At 53.0% G+C, this 15655-nt stretch overlaps 1 non-coding gene across 1 annotated transcript; it reads left to right on the forward strand.

The window, feature by feature from the left end:
• The first annotated feature begins 9640 nt into the window (after positions 1-9640).
• Positions 9641-9734, forward strand: TRNAI-UAU. The gene is made up of 2 exons: positions 9641-9678; positions 9699-9734. It is a non-coding gene; the product is annotated as a tRNA-Ile (tRNA).
• Positions 9735-15655: the final 5921 nt, after the last annotated feature.

Here is a 15655-nt window from a genome sequence, read left to right on the forward strand (position 1 = left end):
GGGTGGTAAATTTGCAGTGTAGAAATCTCAGCTTAGGCTCAATACCGGGCTCTGGACCCCACAAGGTTGGGAGGGAGTTTTGCAAGCAAAAAAGGTAAAATGGCAGGGGAGTATTACCATGGACTCAATGGCATTTCTCCATTGGTCTGTCTGCTTTGTGGCAGGGACAGTAACACGTCCTGCTGCATCCGTTATTTCAAAGGGCGGTTTAGGATTTTCATTCTCACACACGGTGCACAAAGCAGGACTCAGCCCTCGGTGTGAACTAAATGAGCCGCTCACAGATTCTGGCAGCCACAATGAGCCATTTGGTGTGAGAGCCCAGACCTGCCCCTGTCCCAGAGGAGGGGGTCGTCTGCGAGGAGCTTAGAACACTCATCTACCAGCTCCTAACTCCCAAACGTTCAGTAACTCTGTTATCAGTGCCTGTGAGTGTAATTTAAACCATAAAAACAGCCACCCTGGGCTAGACCAAAGGTCCCTCTAGCTCCATATTTTGTCCTCTGACCGTAGCCAATACCAGGTGCCCCAACAGCCAGGCACTACTGGGAGTCGAACTCAGGATCTCCTGTTTACAAAACAGATGCTTTAACCAGCTAAGCCGTGATGCCTGCCTATGACTGAGCTATCATGTCTGCTGACACCTGACTCCTTGCCATCCTCACCGGGGCCTGACAAGCTTTGCTTGTGTTTGGATCCTGCAAAGCAGAGGAACAGGTGAGGTTTTCCTTGCAAGCTGTGTGTGTGTGTGTGTGCGTGTGCGTGTGCGTGTGTGTGTGTGTGTGTGTGTGAGAGAGAGAATCTTTGGCCAGGTCTGCACTACAAAGTTATTTCAGCATCATTATATTGCTCAGGTGTGTGAAAAACACACAACGCTCCCTCGGTTGGCAGCTTTTGGCTGGTGCACACACTGCAATGCCACGTCTGGTGACAAAACTTCCCTGTTTTGGTGACAAAATAAAACCACCTCGACGAGAGGCCTAGAGCTTTGTGCAGCAAACTTAAAGTGACAAATTGTCAGTGTAAATGCTGCTGGTCATTATATCACCATAACTGGCCTCCACCAGTATCCCACCATGCCTGCCATGAACTCACCTGCCCTGCATTCCTGCTACAGAGGCTGGGCCCCTCCCCTTTCATAGCTCCAGAAAGTTCTGACAGCTGAGCCGCTATCTACACCGGGATTAGGTTAATATAACTGCATTGTCAGCCTAAGTAATGTAATTACACCCACCTAACTGTGTAGTGTAGACCTGTCCAAAGAATCACACACACACCTTGGGAGCAAAACTTCACCTACTCCTCTGCTTTACAGAATCCAAACACGAACAACACTTGTCAGGGCCCAGTGGGGATTGGCAGAGATTCAGGTGTGGGCAGACACGATGCTTTAAGTAACAACAAGCATCATGGCTTAGGGTATGTCTACACTACGGGATAATTCCGAATTTACATAAACCGGTTTTGTAAAACAGATTGTATAAAGTCGATTGCACGCGGCCACACAACGCACAGTAATTCGGCGGTGTGCGTCCATGGTCCGAGGCTAGCGTCAAGTGTTGCACTGTGGGTAGGTATCTCGAAGCTAGCCCATAGTTCCTGCAGTCTCCCCCGCCCCTTGGAATTCTGGGTTGAGATCCCAGTGCCTGATGGGGCAAAAATCATTGTCGCGGGTGGTTCTGGTTACAGCCTCACCCGTCCCTCCGTGAAAGCAGCAGACAACCGTTTCACGCCTTTTTTCCTGGGTGAACTGTGCAGACGCCATAGCACAGCAAGCATGGACCCTGCTCAGCTCAATACTGCAATCGTGGACATCTAAAACACCTCGCGCATTCTCATGCAGTCTATGGTGAACCAGGACCTGCAAAGCCAGGCGAGGAGGAGGCGGCTATGGCAGCGCGGCGATGACAGTGATGAGGACATGGACACAGAATTCTCTCAAACCGCGGGCCCCTGCGCTTTGGAGATTCTGATGGTAATGGGGCAGGTTCTAGCCATTGAACGCGGATTTTGGGCCCGGGAAACAAGCACAGACTGGTGGGACCGCATTGTGTTGCAGGTGTGGGATGATTCGCAGTGGCTGTGAAACTTTCGCATGCATAAGGGCACTTTCATGGAACTTTGTGACTTGCTTTCCCCTGCCCTGAAACGCCATAATACCAAGATGAGAGCAGCCCTCACAGTGGAGAAGCGAGTGGCGATAGCCCTCTGGAAGCTTGCAACGCCAGACAGCTACCAGTCAGTCGGGAATCAATTTGGAGTGGGCAAATCTACTGTGGGGGCTGTTGTGATGCAAGAAGCCAAAGCAATCATTAAGCTGCTGCTACGAAAGGTTGTGACTCTGGGAAACGTGCAGGCCATAGTGGATGGCTTTGCTGCAATGGGATTCCCTAACTGTGGGGGGGCGATAGATGGAACCCATATCCCTATCTTGGCACCGGAGCGCCAGGGCACCCAGTACGTAAACCGGAAGGGGTACTTTTCCATGGTGCTGCAAGCACTGGTGGATCACAAGGGACGTTTCACCAACATCCACGTGGGATGGCCAGGGAGGGTTCATGACGCACGCGTCTTCAGAAGCACTACTCCGTTTAAACGGCTGCAGCAAGGGAATTACTTCCCAGACCAGAAAATAACAGTTGGGGATGTTGAAATGCCTGTCGTTATCCTGGGGGACCCAGCCTACCCCTTGATGCCATGGCTCATGAAGCCATACACAGGCAGCCTGGACGGTGGTCATTAGCTGTTCAACTACAGGCTGAGCAAGTGCAGAATGGTGGTGGAATGTGCCTTTGGCCGTTTAAAGGCGCGCTGGCGCACATTACTGACTCGCTCAGACCTCAGCCAAACCAATGTCCCCTATGTTATTGCTGCTTGCTGTGTTCTTCACAATCTCTGTGAGAGTAAGGGGGAGACCTTTATGGCGGGGTGGGAGGCTGAGGCAAATCACCTGGCTGCTGATTACGCGCAGCCAGACACCAGGGAGATTAGAAGAGCACACCAGGAAGCGGTGCGCATCAGAGAAGCTTTGAAAACGAGCTTCATCACTGGCCAGGGTAGGGTGTGACTGTTGTGTTTGTTGATGAACACCCACCCCCCTTGATTGAGTCATTCCCTGTAAGCAACCCACCCTCCCCCTTCAATTACAGCTTGATTATGGAAATAAAGTCACTCTCGTTTAAAAATCATGTATTCTTTATTAATTCATTATAAAAAGAGGGAGAGAACTGAGAAGGTAGCCCGGGTGTGGTTTGGGAGGAGGAGGATGTTTGTCCATCGTTGTCGATGAAGACCTCAACAACTCATTCGTTTGATGACCGGACTCTGTGCGTCCGAAGATGACTGATCAGTCCGATTCGGGCATGGAACGTCCTGTCACACGTCGGGCAGACATGTGATGGCACTGTCGATGATGTGCGGGCAGCTCTGGACTTGCGCAGCTCACACTTTCTTTCAGCCTCAGCGGTACGCCTCGCCTCAGAGGTATTACTGCCTGTGTGAATGAGGCTGCGCCATGCTGGACGGTTCAGTGCCAGGGTTTCCCATGTGGCGGTGTTGATCTCGAGGGACTTCAGAGAGGTCTTCAGCGTGTCCTTGAACCGCTTCTTTTGTCCTCCATGGGAGCGCTTTCCCTGGGCGAGTTCTCCGTAGAGGAGCTGTTTAGGAATGCGCTCGTCTGACATTCTCACGACATGTACAGCCCATCTGGTCTGGGCTCTCATCAGCAGTGTGTGAACTGACGGCAGACTGGCTCTGGTAAGGACTTCAGTATCGGGCACTTTGTCCTGCCATCTGATTTTTAGAAGCTTTCGCAGACAGGAAGTGTGGAAGTGATTGAGCCGTCGTGCATGACTCCGATAGACAGTCCACGTCTCGCAGGCGTACAGCAGAGTTGGAAGCACCACTGCTCAGTAGACCTTCAGCCTCGTTGGTAGGCTGATCCCTCGACGTTCCCAGATGTTGGAGCGCAATCGGCCAAATGCAGAGCTGGCTTTAGCAATTCTGCACTTTACTTCTTCATCGATTGACACTGCTCGAGAAAGGGTACTGCCCAGATACGTGAAGTGGTCCACTGTCTGGAGTCTCTGTCCATTTACAGTGATGGACGGTTCTGAGTACAGAGTGTGGGGAGCTGGCTGGTACATGACCTCAGTCTTCTTGATGTTAATGGTGAGGCCGAAGCTGTTGCATGTAGATGAAAATTTGTCCATACTGGCTTTCATTTCTGGCTCTGTACTAGCATTCAGAGCACAATCATCGGCAAAGAGAAAGTCTCGAAGTACAGTTTCCTTCACCTTGGTGATGGCACGCAGTCGCCTCAGATTGAATAGTTTCCCATCGGTTCTGTACTTCAGGCCTACTCCTTCAGTGCAGTGTTGAAAGGCATCAGTCAGAGTGGCAGAGAATATCATGCTAACCAAAGTGGGTGCTAAAATACACCCTTGCTTGATGCCGTTGGTGACTGGGAAGGCCTCAGATGTTTCACCGTCATCCAGGACACGAGCCATCATATCGTGATGAAATTGATGTACCATTCGTAAGAATCAGTCTGGACAGCCGAATTTCGACATGATCCTCCACAGGCCCTGGCGACTGACAGAGTCGAACGCTTTCGTGAGGTCCACAAAAGTTGTGTAGAGTTCACGGTTCTGCTCTTGACATTTCTCCTGTAGCTGACGCGTAGCGAAGAAAATGTCAATAGTCCCACGCCCCTTGCGGAAGCCGCACTGTGATTCTGGCAGTAAGCCCTGCTCCAGGTGAGTGATCAGTCGGTTCAACAAAACCCGTGCAAGAACTTTCCCCGCTGTAGAGAGCAGTGAGATTCCACGGTGATTGTCGCATACCTGGCGATTGCCCTTCCTCTTATAGAGGTGCACGATGGACGCGTCTCTAAATTCCTGTGGAATGGATCCCTGCTTCCAGAAGGACTGAAACAGCTCAGTGAGTTTCTGTAGCAGCACTGGTCCACCGACTTTGTACACCTCCGCTGGTATGGCATCTGACCCTGGGGATTTGCCACTTGACTGTTGGTTGATGGCTTTCTTCACTTCGTCCGCTTCTGGTGAAGCATCCATGGAGTCATTGACTGCAACCTGGGGCATCTTGTCAATGGCCTCATCATTGATGACTTAGGGGCAGTTGAGAACTGCTTCAAAATGTTCAGCCCATCTCTGGAGAATCTGCGTCTTCTCTGTAAGGAGCACAGTGCCATCAGAGTTCAGGAGGGGAAAGCTCCCAGAAGCCTGTGGACCATAGAGCGTGTTGAGGGCTTCATAGAACTGCTTATAGTCGTTCCTGTCCGCGTACGCCTGTATTTCATCTGCTTTGGCGCTCAGCCACAAGTCCCGCATTTTGCGCAGTCGGTTCTGTACTGTTCTGCCAGCGTTGATAAAGGTGGTCTTCTTTGCCGCTGAGGATGGGTCGTTCTGATATGCACGATGCAGACGGTGCTTCTCAGCAAGCAAGGACTGGATTTCTGCATCATTTTCATCAAACCAGTCTTGCCGCCTGCGTGTGGAGGGCCCCAATACCTTCGATGCAGCTGTATGGACAGTGTTGCGGAATCGCTCCCAGTCTCTCTCAGCGTCATTCTCAATACGAAGATCAGCAAGCTCATTCTCTAGGTCTTCTGCTAGATTTTCAGTGATGCGGCTGTTCTTCAGCTTCGACACGTTGATCCTTTTGAGAGCCTTACAGCCTTGTGGTCGTCTCTTCGGCATGATACGGAGCCTCATTTTAGATACTATGAGCCTGTGATCTGTCCAGCAGTCAGCGCCGCACATAGCTTTTGTAACCCTGACATCTTGTCTGTCCCTTCTCCTGATGATGACGTAGTCAATCAGATGCCAGTGCTTGGAACGGGGATGCATCCACGAAGTCCTGTTACGGGTAGGGAGCCGGAAGACCGTATTGGTGATCAGAAGTTCATGTGCTGCACAAGTTTCCAGCAGTAACAGACCATTGCTGTTACACTTTCCCACTCCATTTTTCCCGATGACTCCTTCCCAGGCTGCGGCATCGCATCCGACTCTTGCGTTAAAATCGCCAAGCAGGATCAGCTTGTCTGTGCGGTGAACTGATGATAGCAGAGCATCTAGTTCTTCGTAGAATTTATCCTTCACATCCTCTGGGTTGGTCATTGTGGGAGCATATGCACTGATCAAAGTAGCTTGTTTTCCTTTTTGAAGCGGAAGCTGCATTGTCATGAGACGATCATTCACACCCTTGGGGGAACTGGCAAGTTTCCGAACAAGATGATTCTTGATGGCGAAGCCAACTCCAGATTTGCGACGCTCATCACTGCTGCGGCCACTCCAAAAGAACGTATAGCCTCCGCCTGACTCGGACAGCTGTCCTTCATTAGCAAGGCGAGTTTCGCTAAGGGCTGCAATGTCAATGTTGTAGCGTGCGAGCTCTCTGATGACAAATGCTGTTCTTCCCTCCGGTCTGTCTGCCGTGATGTTGTCCAGTAGCGTGCGCACATTCCATGTGCCAGTGGTGATCGGTGTCACTCTAAGTTTTGTTTTTGTTCGACCACTTTTGTGGGATCCCCGCCAGCCGCGGTATGCTGGCCAGGGTAAGGTGAAGCAGGCAATGTTTAGGGCACCTTTTCTAGCCCCCTCCTCATTCTACGGAGGTGAGCAGTGCAATCCTGAATAGGGCTGCTCAGTCGCTCAAGAAGATGCCGAGCTCCACCGCTGCTTCGGTCAGTGAGGAACGACCATTATACTTGAGCCGCCTGTGTGCAGGTCCGCGGCTACAGCTCCCAGTGTATCCACACCTGCTCCTTCGTCCCTCGACCATCACCACAGGACTTGATATGATGTGATATGATATGATGTCGAGACTTGCGCGTGAATTGGATTAAAGTGAGGGAGAGTTGCGCGACGTCAACCTCACTCTCTCTTCCCAGTTCCTATCTGTATCCAGTGGCAGGACAAGAGTCGAGACGGCTGGAGATAGGGCAGGACGCAGTGGATGACCAGGATGCCTACGTGTCTTGTCAGGCTCTTGAGCATTTCACAACGCTTGCTGTCACCGCCTTCCTGACCGTTGAGCCAGGTTTCCTCGGTCAGCCGGATCCAGCCTTCGCATGCAATGGGTAGACAGGCCCTAACTCACCGAGGGTCTTGGACTCATCGGCTACCCTCACCTGGTTTAGCCCGCCAGTCGAGACGGTTTCCGGGGTGTGGCCGCTGTCGCATGCTGACAGCTACTTGGAGCCACAGGTGAGAGCTGGGTGTCAAGTGGGGACCAAAGTGGATGAGCTACTCCTAGGAGTACGACTGCTCCCCTATCAGAGGTACTACCCCTCCCTGACAACCCCATACACGCCAGGGAGGAGGATAGGAGGGATGGAAAAGCCCACTAAAAAAATTTCACAGTAATGACAGCCTTCTGGTTGGGCTGTCCACGGGGGTGGAGTGGGCGGGTGCACGGAGCCTCCCCCCACGCATTCTTACACGTCTGGTGGGTGAGGAGGATGTGGAACATGGTGAGGGGGGTTATTCAGGGGCTGCAGCGGCACTCTGTGATCCTGCTGCCATTCCTGAAGCTCCACCAGACGCCGGAGCATGTCAGTTTGATCACGCAGCAGCCCCAGCGTTGCATCCCGCCACCGCTGATCTTCCTGCCGCCACCTCTGATCTTCCTGCCGATCTTCCTGCCGCCACCTCTCATCTCGGGTGTTCCTCCTGTCCTCAGGTTCACTGACATCTTTCCTGTAATTTGATACCACCTCCTTCCACTTATTCAGATGAGCTCTTTCCTTGCGGGTAACTTCCATAATATCTGAGAACATCTCATCTCGCATCTTCTTTTTCCTCCGCCTTAGCTGAGCTAGCCTTTGGGATGGAGTAGGGAGGCTTGAAAAATTAGCAGCTGCATAAGGGAGGGAAAAAAGGGAGAGAAGTATTTTAAAAGATACATTTTACAGAACAATGGTTATACTCTTTCACAGTGAACAGCACTATTCACCTTACATAGCCCATGTGATTTCACTACGAGGTTATAGTCCAATGTCCATATTCAGGGTGACTCCAGTCAGTGACTCGGGATCTCAATCCTTATGGCTTAAGGTTCCCCCCTCTTGAAACCCAAAGCAGATCTGAGATGAAGCAGGATCATGTCCCAGACTTCTTATATATTTCCAGCAGCCTTTCAGCCAACAACAGGCTTAACTTCTTCTCCCAAACATCCTGGCAATTAGCACAGGGTAATTTACCCATTAAACAGTTCAGATCCAGGTTAGCACAACCTTCAAAGAGACACAGAGACAATAATACTATTTCACTCACGTATCATCATAAATGTTAATATTCCTTTCTTTGATCTTTGAATTAAAACTACAGCAATAGACAAGACTTGTTTGCTGACATCACAAGACCTGAGCAAACAACTCCCCTTCTACCTCTAACAATGCCGACTTGCATTTCAAAGCTCTGTTCATTTACAGATCTTCCTAACCAGTCCTTAAGGTTCACCCATGGGTCAGGTCAGTCTGTGAGGTGAGTTAATTAACTCTTTCTGGCCCTGTCACCTTTCAATGAAATATTATATTACACTCATAACGTCACAGGAGGTCAGGAATGGGATGGCAGGGGCTGCGGGTCGGGAGTGAGGAACATCAGCAGAGCTGGAGGGAGCCCAGAAGGCTGCGGATCAGGAGTGAGGGACACCATCAGAGCTGGAGGGAGAGCAGGGGGCTGCAGGTTGGGAGTGAGGGGCACCAGCAGAACTGTGAGTCTGGAGGTCAGGACTGGGATAGCAGGGGCTGCGGGTCAGGAGTGAGGGGCACCAGCTGAGCTGTGAGTCTGGAGGTCAGGACTGGGATGGCAGGGGCTGCGGGTCGGGAGTGAGGGGCACCAGCTGAGCTGTGAGTCTGGAGGTCAGGACTGGGAAGGCAGGGGCTGTGGGTCGGGAGTGAGGTGCACTGTCAGAGCTGGAGGGAGCGCAGGGGGCTGCGGGTCGGGAGTGAGGGGCACCAGCAGAGCTGTGAATCTGGAGGTCAGGATTGGGATAGCAGGGGCTGCGGGTTGGGAGTGAGGGGCACCGTCAGAGCAGGGTCCTGGTGGGGCAGTCAGAAAGGATCAGGGGTTGGATGGGGCGGTGGGAGGCAGTCAGGGGCAGGGGTTCCAGGGGCAGTCAGGGGACAGAGAGAAGGGGTGGTTGGATGGGGCAGGGGTCCTGGGGGGCCATCAGGAATGAGAGGAGGGGTTGGATGGGGCGGCGGAGGGTACTCAGGGTACAGGGAAGGGGGGTGGATGGGACAGGGGTCCCTGGGGTGGGGAGGGGGGCATCAAGGAACGTGGGGGGTTGGTTGGGGCAGGAGTCCTGGGGTGGGGGCATGATCCCTCCTGGGGTGAGGAGGGAACCGGTTGTTATGATTTTGGCAGCTCATCACTGCATATGTCCCCAGATGGAAAAAAAAGTGCCAGGAGAAGCAGGCAGTCGTAACCAGCTCTGTTATTACACAGGGAAGAACAAAAGGGTGAAATGGGGCCTGGAACCCTTAAGAAGAATCCACCCCACCAAGTACCAACACTTGTCGCTACCTGCTGCCAGCTCCACTGAGAATGTTTTGGGGTCACTCCTTGGCTGTATCAACCTAGGGGGTCTCGGAAAATCCTAGCAAACAGGTGCTCCAGTGGCACAATTGGTTAGCGCACGGTACTTATAGGGCAGTGCTGAGAGGAGCTATGCTGAGGTTGTGAGTTCAAGCCTCACCTGGAGCACTGGTTTACCAGAAGCTGGGGATGGAGCAATTGATGATTCCCTCTGGGGCAGCTGGCACTGGCCACTGTCGGTAGACAGGATACTGGGCTAGATGGACCCTTGGTCTGACCCAGTAGGGCCGTTGTTAGTCATGCCCCCTGCACCAGGCAGAATAGAAAGGACCATTGTTGTGGGTACATCCCTACTCTGTATCCTAGCACCAGACCAATGGGGCTCTTGCAATCATCTGTCTTTAATGCAGCAAAACAATGGTTCTTCTTTGACTGCTTGCTCATGTCCATTCCACATTAGATGTGTGTGCTCGCCACATGCACCACTGCTCAGCAGTATCTGTAGGGGAGCAGCTCTGGCGCCCTCTGGAGAGGTGTCCGTATGGCGTGGTATAAGGGGCACTGCCGGCTTCCCCCATCCTCAGTTCCTTCTTGCCGCCAGTGACGGTGCACGGCACGTCCGCTGCTCTTGCTAGCGTTGCTTTGGCTTCGTTGGTACGAACCAGAGTTCTTGTAAAGTTAGCGTACGTGAACAGGCGAGGAGGCGCGCGCTCACCAGCTCTCTGCCAAGAGACTCTCCCTCTCTGGGATTTTTGCATTGGCCATGGCATCCATCTGGAAGCTGGTCACCTCCCCAGCATCAGGAACACCCTAGAAGATCACCTCAGCCAGGACTTCTCCTCTCACCACGAGTGGTCGCTCCACCTGGAGGTGGCCTGCATGATCTTCCAGAGGTGGGGAACTCCCCACATAGATCTGTTTGCCACCAGGCAAAACAGAAAGTGCCATTGGTTGTGCTCCCGGCAGGGCCTGAGCAAGGACGTCCTCTCCGATGCCTTCGTCCCCAAGCCGAGGGTCTGATGTACCCGTTCCCTCAGATCCTCTTGTCAGCCAGGTCCTAGTAAAGATCAAGAGGGACAAAGCACCGGTTATCGTGATCACCCGGGTGGCCTCGCCAGCACTGGTTCCGCACACTCATGAACATGGTGGTGGCCTCTCCCTGGCCCCCTTCCCTACCGTCTGGACCTGCTATCACAGGATCACGGTCGGCTCCTACACCCCAGCCTCAAGTCTTTACACCTCTCGGCATGGGGGCTGCGTGGCTGAACCCAGAGGCACGTACCTGCTCAGAGGAAGTCCAGCAGGTCCTCCTGGGAAGTAGGGAGCCATCCATGATACTATCTTACCTGGCCAACTGGACAAAGTTTTCCCCCTGGGCATCGGAGCGCAGCATTTCTCCCTCACGTTCTTCAGTGCAGTCCATCTTCTACTACTTACTGCAGCTCAGGACCCAGGGTCTGGCGCATTCTTCCATCAGAGTGCACCTTGCGGCCATCTCCGCGTTCCACCAGCCGATCCAAGGTCAGACGGTCTTTTCTCACAACATGACTGTCAGGTTCCTGAGGGGCCTCGAGAGGCTTTACCCGCAGGGATGGGCCCCTGTCCGGCAATGGTCCTCTCCAGGCTCACCAGCCCACCTTGTGAGCCGCTGGGCTCCTGCTCCTTTTCCTGCTTGTCCTGGAAGGTCGCCTTCCTGGTGGCGGTGACGTCGGCAAGACGAGTCTCAGAGATTAAGGCTTTGACCTCGGAACCACCTTACACGGTGTTTTATAAGGACAAGATCCAGCTGCGGCCTTCCTGCCAAAGGTGGAATCTTCCTTCCACATGAGCCAGGACATGTTCCTGCCTCTGTTCTGTCCCAAGCCGCACAAGACTGCTGAGGAGAGGCATCTGCACGTGCTGGACATCTGGAGGGCCTTGGCTTTTTACTTGGAGCGTACCAAGCCCTTCTGTACATTGACCCAGCTCTTCATCGCTATGGCGGAGCGGAGGAAGGGCCTTCTGGTTTCTTTGCCAAGGATTTCCAACTCGATCACCTCTTGCATAAAGACCTGTTATGAGCTAGCAAAGGTCCCGCCACCACCAATCGTCAGGGCCCATTCGACTAGAACACAGGCGTCTTCGGCGGCCTTCCTGGCGCACATCCCAATCCAGGACATCCGTCGAGCCGCGACATGGTCCTCGGTCCACACGTTCACGTTTCATTAGGCTCAGCAGGCCAGAGACAACGCTGGGTTTGGCAGAGCTGTACTACAATCTGCACAGCCGAGAACTCCTACCCGCCTCCGCGGGATCTGCTGGGAGTCACCGAATGTTGAACGGACGTGAGCAAGCACCCGAAGAAGAAAAGACGGTTACCTGTTCTGTAACTGGTGTTTTCGAGATGGGTTGCTCATGTCCATTTCATGACGCACCCGCCTTCCCCACTGTGGGAGTTTCCGGCAAGAAGAAACTGAGGGTAGAGGGAGCCGGCGGCACCCCATATACTGTGCCATACGGGCCCCACTCCAGAGTGCGCCAGAGCTGCTCCCCTATGGATACTGCTGAGGGAAAAACTTCCAGCACTGGTGCATGTGGTGAGCGCACACACCTAATGTGGAATGGACACGAGCAACACATCTCGAAGAACAGCAGTTACGGAAGGGAACCGTCTTTGGGGGGAGGTTGCAATTCTACTCACTCCCCTCCCCTTGCCTGATGTGCTGTGAACAGGGCTGGAAAGGGCTGGAAATATGGCTCCCAGCCTACTCAGCAGCTTTCCTCTCTGGCCTTGGCTGCAGATTTCACAGCTGACAATAACTTCTTGCTACAACTGACTCCAGTTAGCCCTGCAGAGCCACGACCGCTGAAAGCTGGGATTTATTTGTGAACGGTGCCTAAGGGAATTAGACACCCAAGTCCCATGGAAACTGGGTGCCTGAACCCCTTTGCAAATCCTAGATGTTGTCTAGTCTGGATCCTGAAGTGTGACCTCAGCTCAAACCTGGCCCTGGGCAGGCCAGAGCAATGACTGCAGCCGGTGGCATCTTCCATGGTGCTGAGGCCTGAACCAGGAAAGGGCCCAGCTTGGCTTTCACTCGCAGACTGAATTGGCAATTAGAAAAACGTCCTCCTCTGCCGTTTGAAATGCTCCAAACTGGTTATAAATAAGGGAGGCGCTATGAGCTCAGAGCCCGTTAGCCGAACGTGCCAGGCGCTGACCTGCAACCGGATGGTGTCCAGCGCTGCGGCCCGTCGATTCCAGTGTTCGGGGAACGGTCTAGGCCGCAATGGGCGTAACCCTGGGGGCTCTGACTAAAATCAGAGACGCCGACAGGAGGCAATGACCACACAGAGCCCCTGGCAGCGGCTTAGCGATACCCGCAGCCTCCGCCGGCTCTGTAATTCTCTCTAGACCAAAGAACCAGCCGATGGCAAAACTTCACACTGTCCAGCAGAACCCCGGCCCTCGGTTCAGCTCTGCGCAGGCCCCAAGGAGCTTAATGTTGACACCCGGCAAGAGAGAGAAAGAATTCGATTGGTGCGGAGGTATGAGGGGCTCAAACTCCTTGGCGTGGTTGGGAAGGACCAAGAACCCCGGTGGATGGCAGAACGGGGGCCCCTGGGATGGGTGGGGGCACACACAGAACCTGTGGCAAGAGGGAAGCAGGGTTGCAGGGCAGCTGGGGGGCCCTGACAGCTCCGCTGGGTCTCAAGAGTCCTGTCTAGAGACGGCAGTGAAGCTGCCGGGGTGCTAGCCAGGACAATGCAGCTGGGGGGGAAGAGGAACAGCGGGCCAGGGAGCTGGTCTGGCCTGAAGCACAGGGAGACACACACAGCCCTTGCTCCTTCCAGGTCCCCCCCCCCCAGTGAGAGTAAGGCCAGGCCCTTGCTGAGAAATACCTGGGGGGGGGGTTAATATTGTAAAGTACCTCTAGAGCCCCCAGCTCTGTGCATGTCAGGGCCGAGGCCTGGCTGGCTCAGGGGCTTGGCTGTGAGCTCTGGAACCTTTCCTGGCCGGTGCAAACGCAGAGCAGGGGCTTCCCGTCCTCAGGGAGCCTGTGTGAACGGAGTGAGTCTGGAATCCCGGGGACCAGGGTCCCCGTAATAACAGGGCCCCAGCGGGCCCCAAGGCCCAGCGCCTCTGAGGTATTTAGCCACCTACGGCTGATTGATTTCACTGGGCGTTAGGTGCCTAAAAACCCAGAAGAACCTGCGTTTAGGTCGCTTCCCTTTGCTGCCAGTCTCACCAGAAAGGCCAAGGTCTGACTGGGCCATAGAGGCAGAACCTCCAGGTTCCCTCAGCTCAGTCTGTGAGCTCTGGGGCAGGGACGGTCTGCGTTTCTCCAGCACACACAGCGAATGCCATTGAACGGAGCATGGGGACCATGAGGCACTCGGGTTTTGTGGGAGGGGGAATCTTGCTCTGCCGCAGCCCGGGTGTAGCGGCTCTGGCACAGGGTTTATCCAGCAGGGCTGGCACTCAGTTTTACATGGGAACACTCAGGAAAATTAATCTGAATTAATTTTTAAAGTGGATTAGTTAAAACGCATTAAATCCCTATGTGGACACACTCATTTTGGATTAAAGTGGCCTAGATTCGGTTTAGCTTAATTAATTTTGGAAGAGAATTAACGCCACTTTCATTCTGAATAAGAGTGTCTACACAGGGGTGTCACACAGTTTAATCTATCTACTTCAAATTCACACCTTTAGTTCGTTCGGAATAATTCTTCTGAGTGTCTCTGCATAGACGATCATTTTTTACCAGGGCTAAATTTTACCATGCTTTTTTTGTTATTGGCAAGTGTGACAACCCCCTTTGGAATTTTTTTTCACCCCTCTTTTCTCCCTAGCTGTAAATCCTGCTATTAATGGCATTCCGTCTGCGTCTACTGGGTCCTGATAGGGATTTTAAGGGGTCCCGTGTGCCCCAGACTGTGTCCCGCTTGCCCCAAGCTGAGTTAGCTGCCAGACCCCCACCCATAGGGTCAGAAGCAGACTGCATCCTAACCCCTGCCTTTCAGGCCTAGGCCTGTTAGCAAAACCCAATTGCTATATAGAACAAAGGTTAACTTCTGCAATTCTTGTTTGTCTATATAACGGGCACGAGGGGGGGTGATGGTGGTGAAGAAAACAGAGAAAGGGGAACTGAGGGAAGCTCAGCTAGAATGCGACAAGAGCCTTATCCAATGCAACCGCAAAGGAGGGGTCTTAAGGCAGGCAGACTACCAACGAAAACTGTCAAAGAACAATAACAGGAAAAACCAAATATGGAAAAATACTGAACTAGCTTGCTTAATTTGCCACTGTTAATCCCAAATAAGGAAATCTAGGTAAGTGTTAATTTGCGGTTTTAGCCTTTATAAGCTTGGTGAAAATCTGTTGAAGACAAGGCAGCAACCCCCCTTCTTTGCGTGGGGCCATGCTAGCCTTCCCTGTATGCATACCTGTATTTCAATAAAGGTGCCTCAGTGTGTGTGACACAAAATCAACGGTGTGGTCAATTTTTCCACAACAGTCCGCATGGCGCAAACCCGCCTACATGATTTGTTAATGAGACACATGCTGCTGACAGCCCCTGGGCAATTAGAGCTTCATTATTTTTGCATCAGAAAATGTCTTTATGGGCTTCATGTGGCAGAATTTGTTTACATAGAAAAAGGCAACGTTTTAATCTCCCCGATTATTATGTTGCACTAATTCTGCGGGGCGCGTGCTGGATTAATGGAGCGTTTGCCTTATATAATTGTCAGGACCAAATTATACTGAGCCACGGAGACCAGAGAAACAGCCAGCCCAGTGTATGTGGGGGGGGGGGGGGGCAGCCAGGGGTGCACGGGACATGGGCTGGAGGCATCAGGATCTTTCCTGCTAAATGACACACACTGTGCCCTGGGTGAAACTCACCCAACACAACGCCACCAACTGAGTCCTCAGAAATCAGGTGGAACTGGGGCCATGTTGTTATTATGATGGCAGGGCCCAGAGGCCCCAGCTAAGAGCAGGACCCCATCGTGCCGGGCGCTGCATGCAGAAAGGCAGGAGCAGAAGGCTGGCCCGGTGGTTAGGGTAGGTCCCAGGACGTAGACGACCTAGGTGCAAGCCC

Source organism: Mauremys mutica, chromosome 6 (assembly GCF_020497125.1).
Source record: "Mauremys mutica isolate MM-2020 ecotype Southern chromosome 6, ASM2049712v1, whole genome shotgun sequence".
Classification (NCBI taxonomy): domain Eukaryota; kingdom Metazoa; phylum Chordata; order Testudines; family Geoemydidae; genus Mauremys; species Mauremys mutica.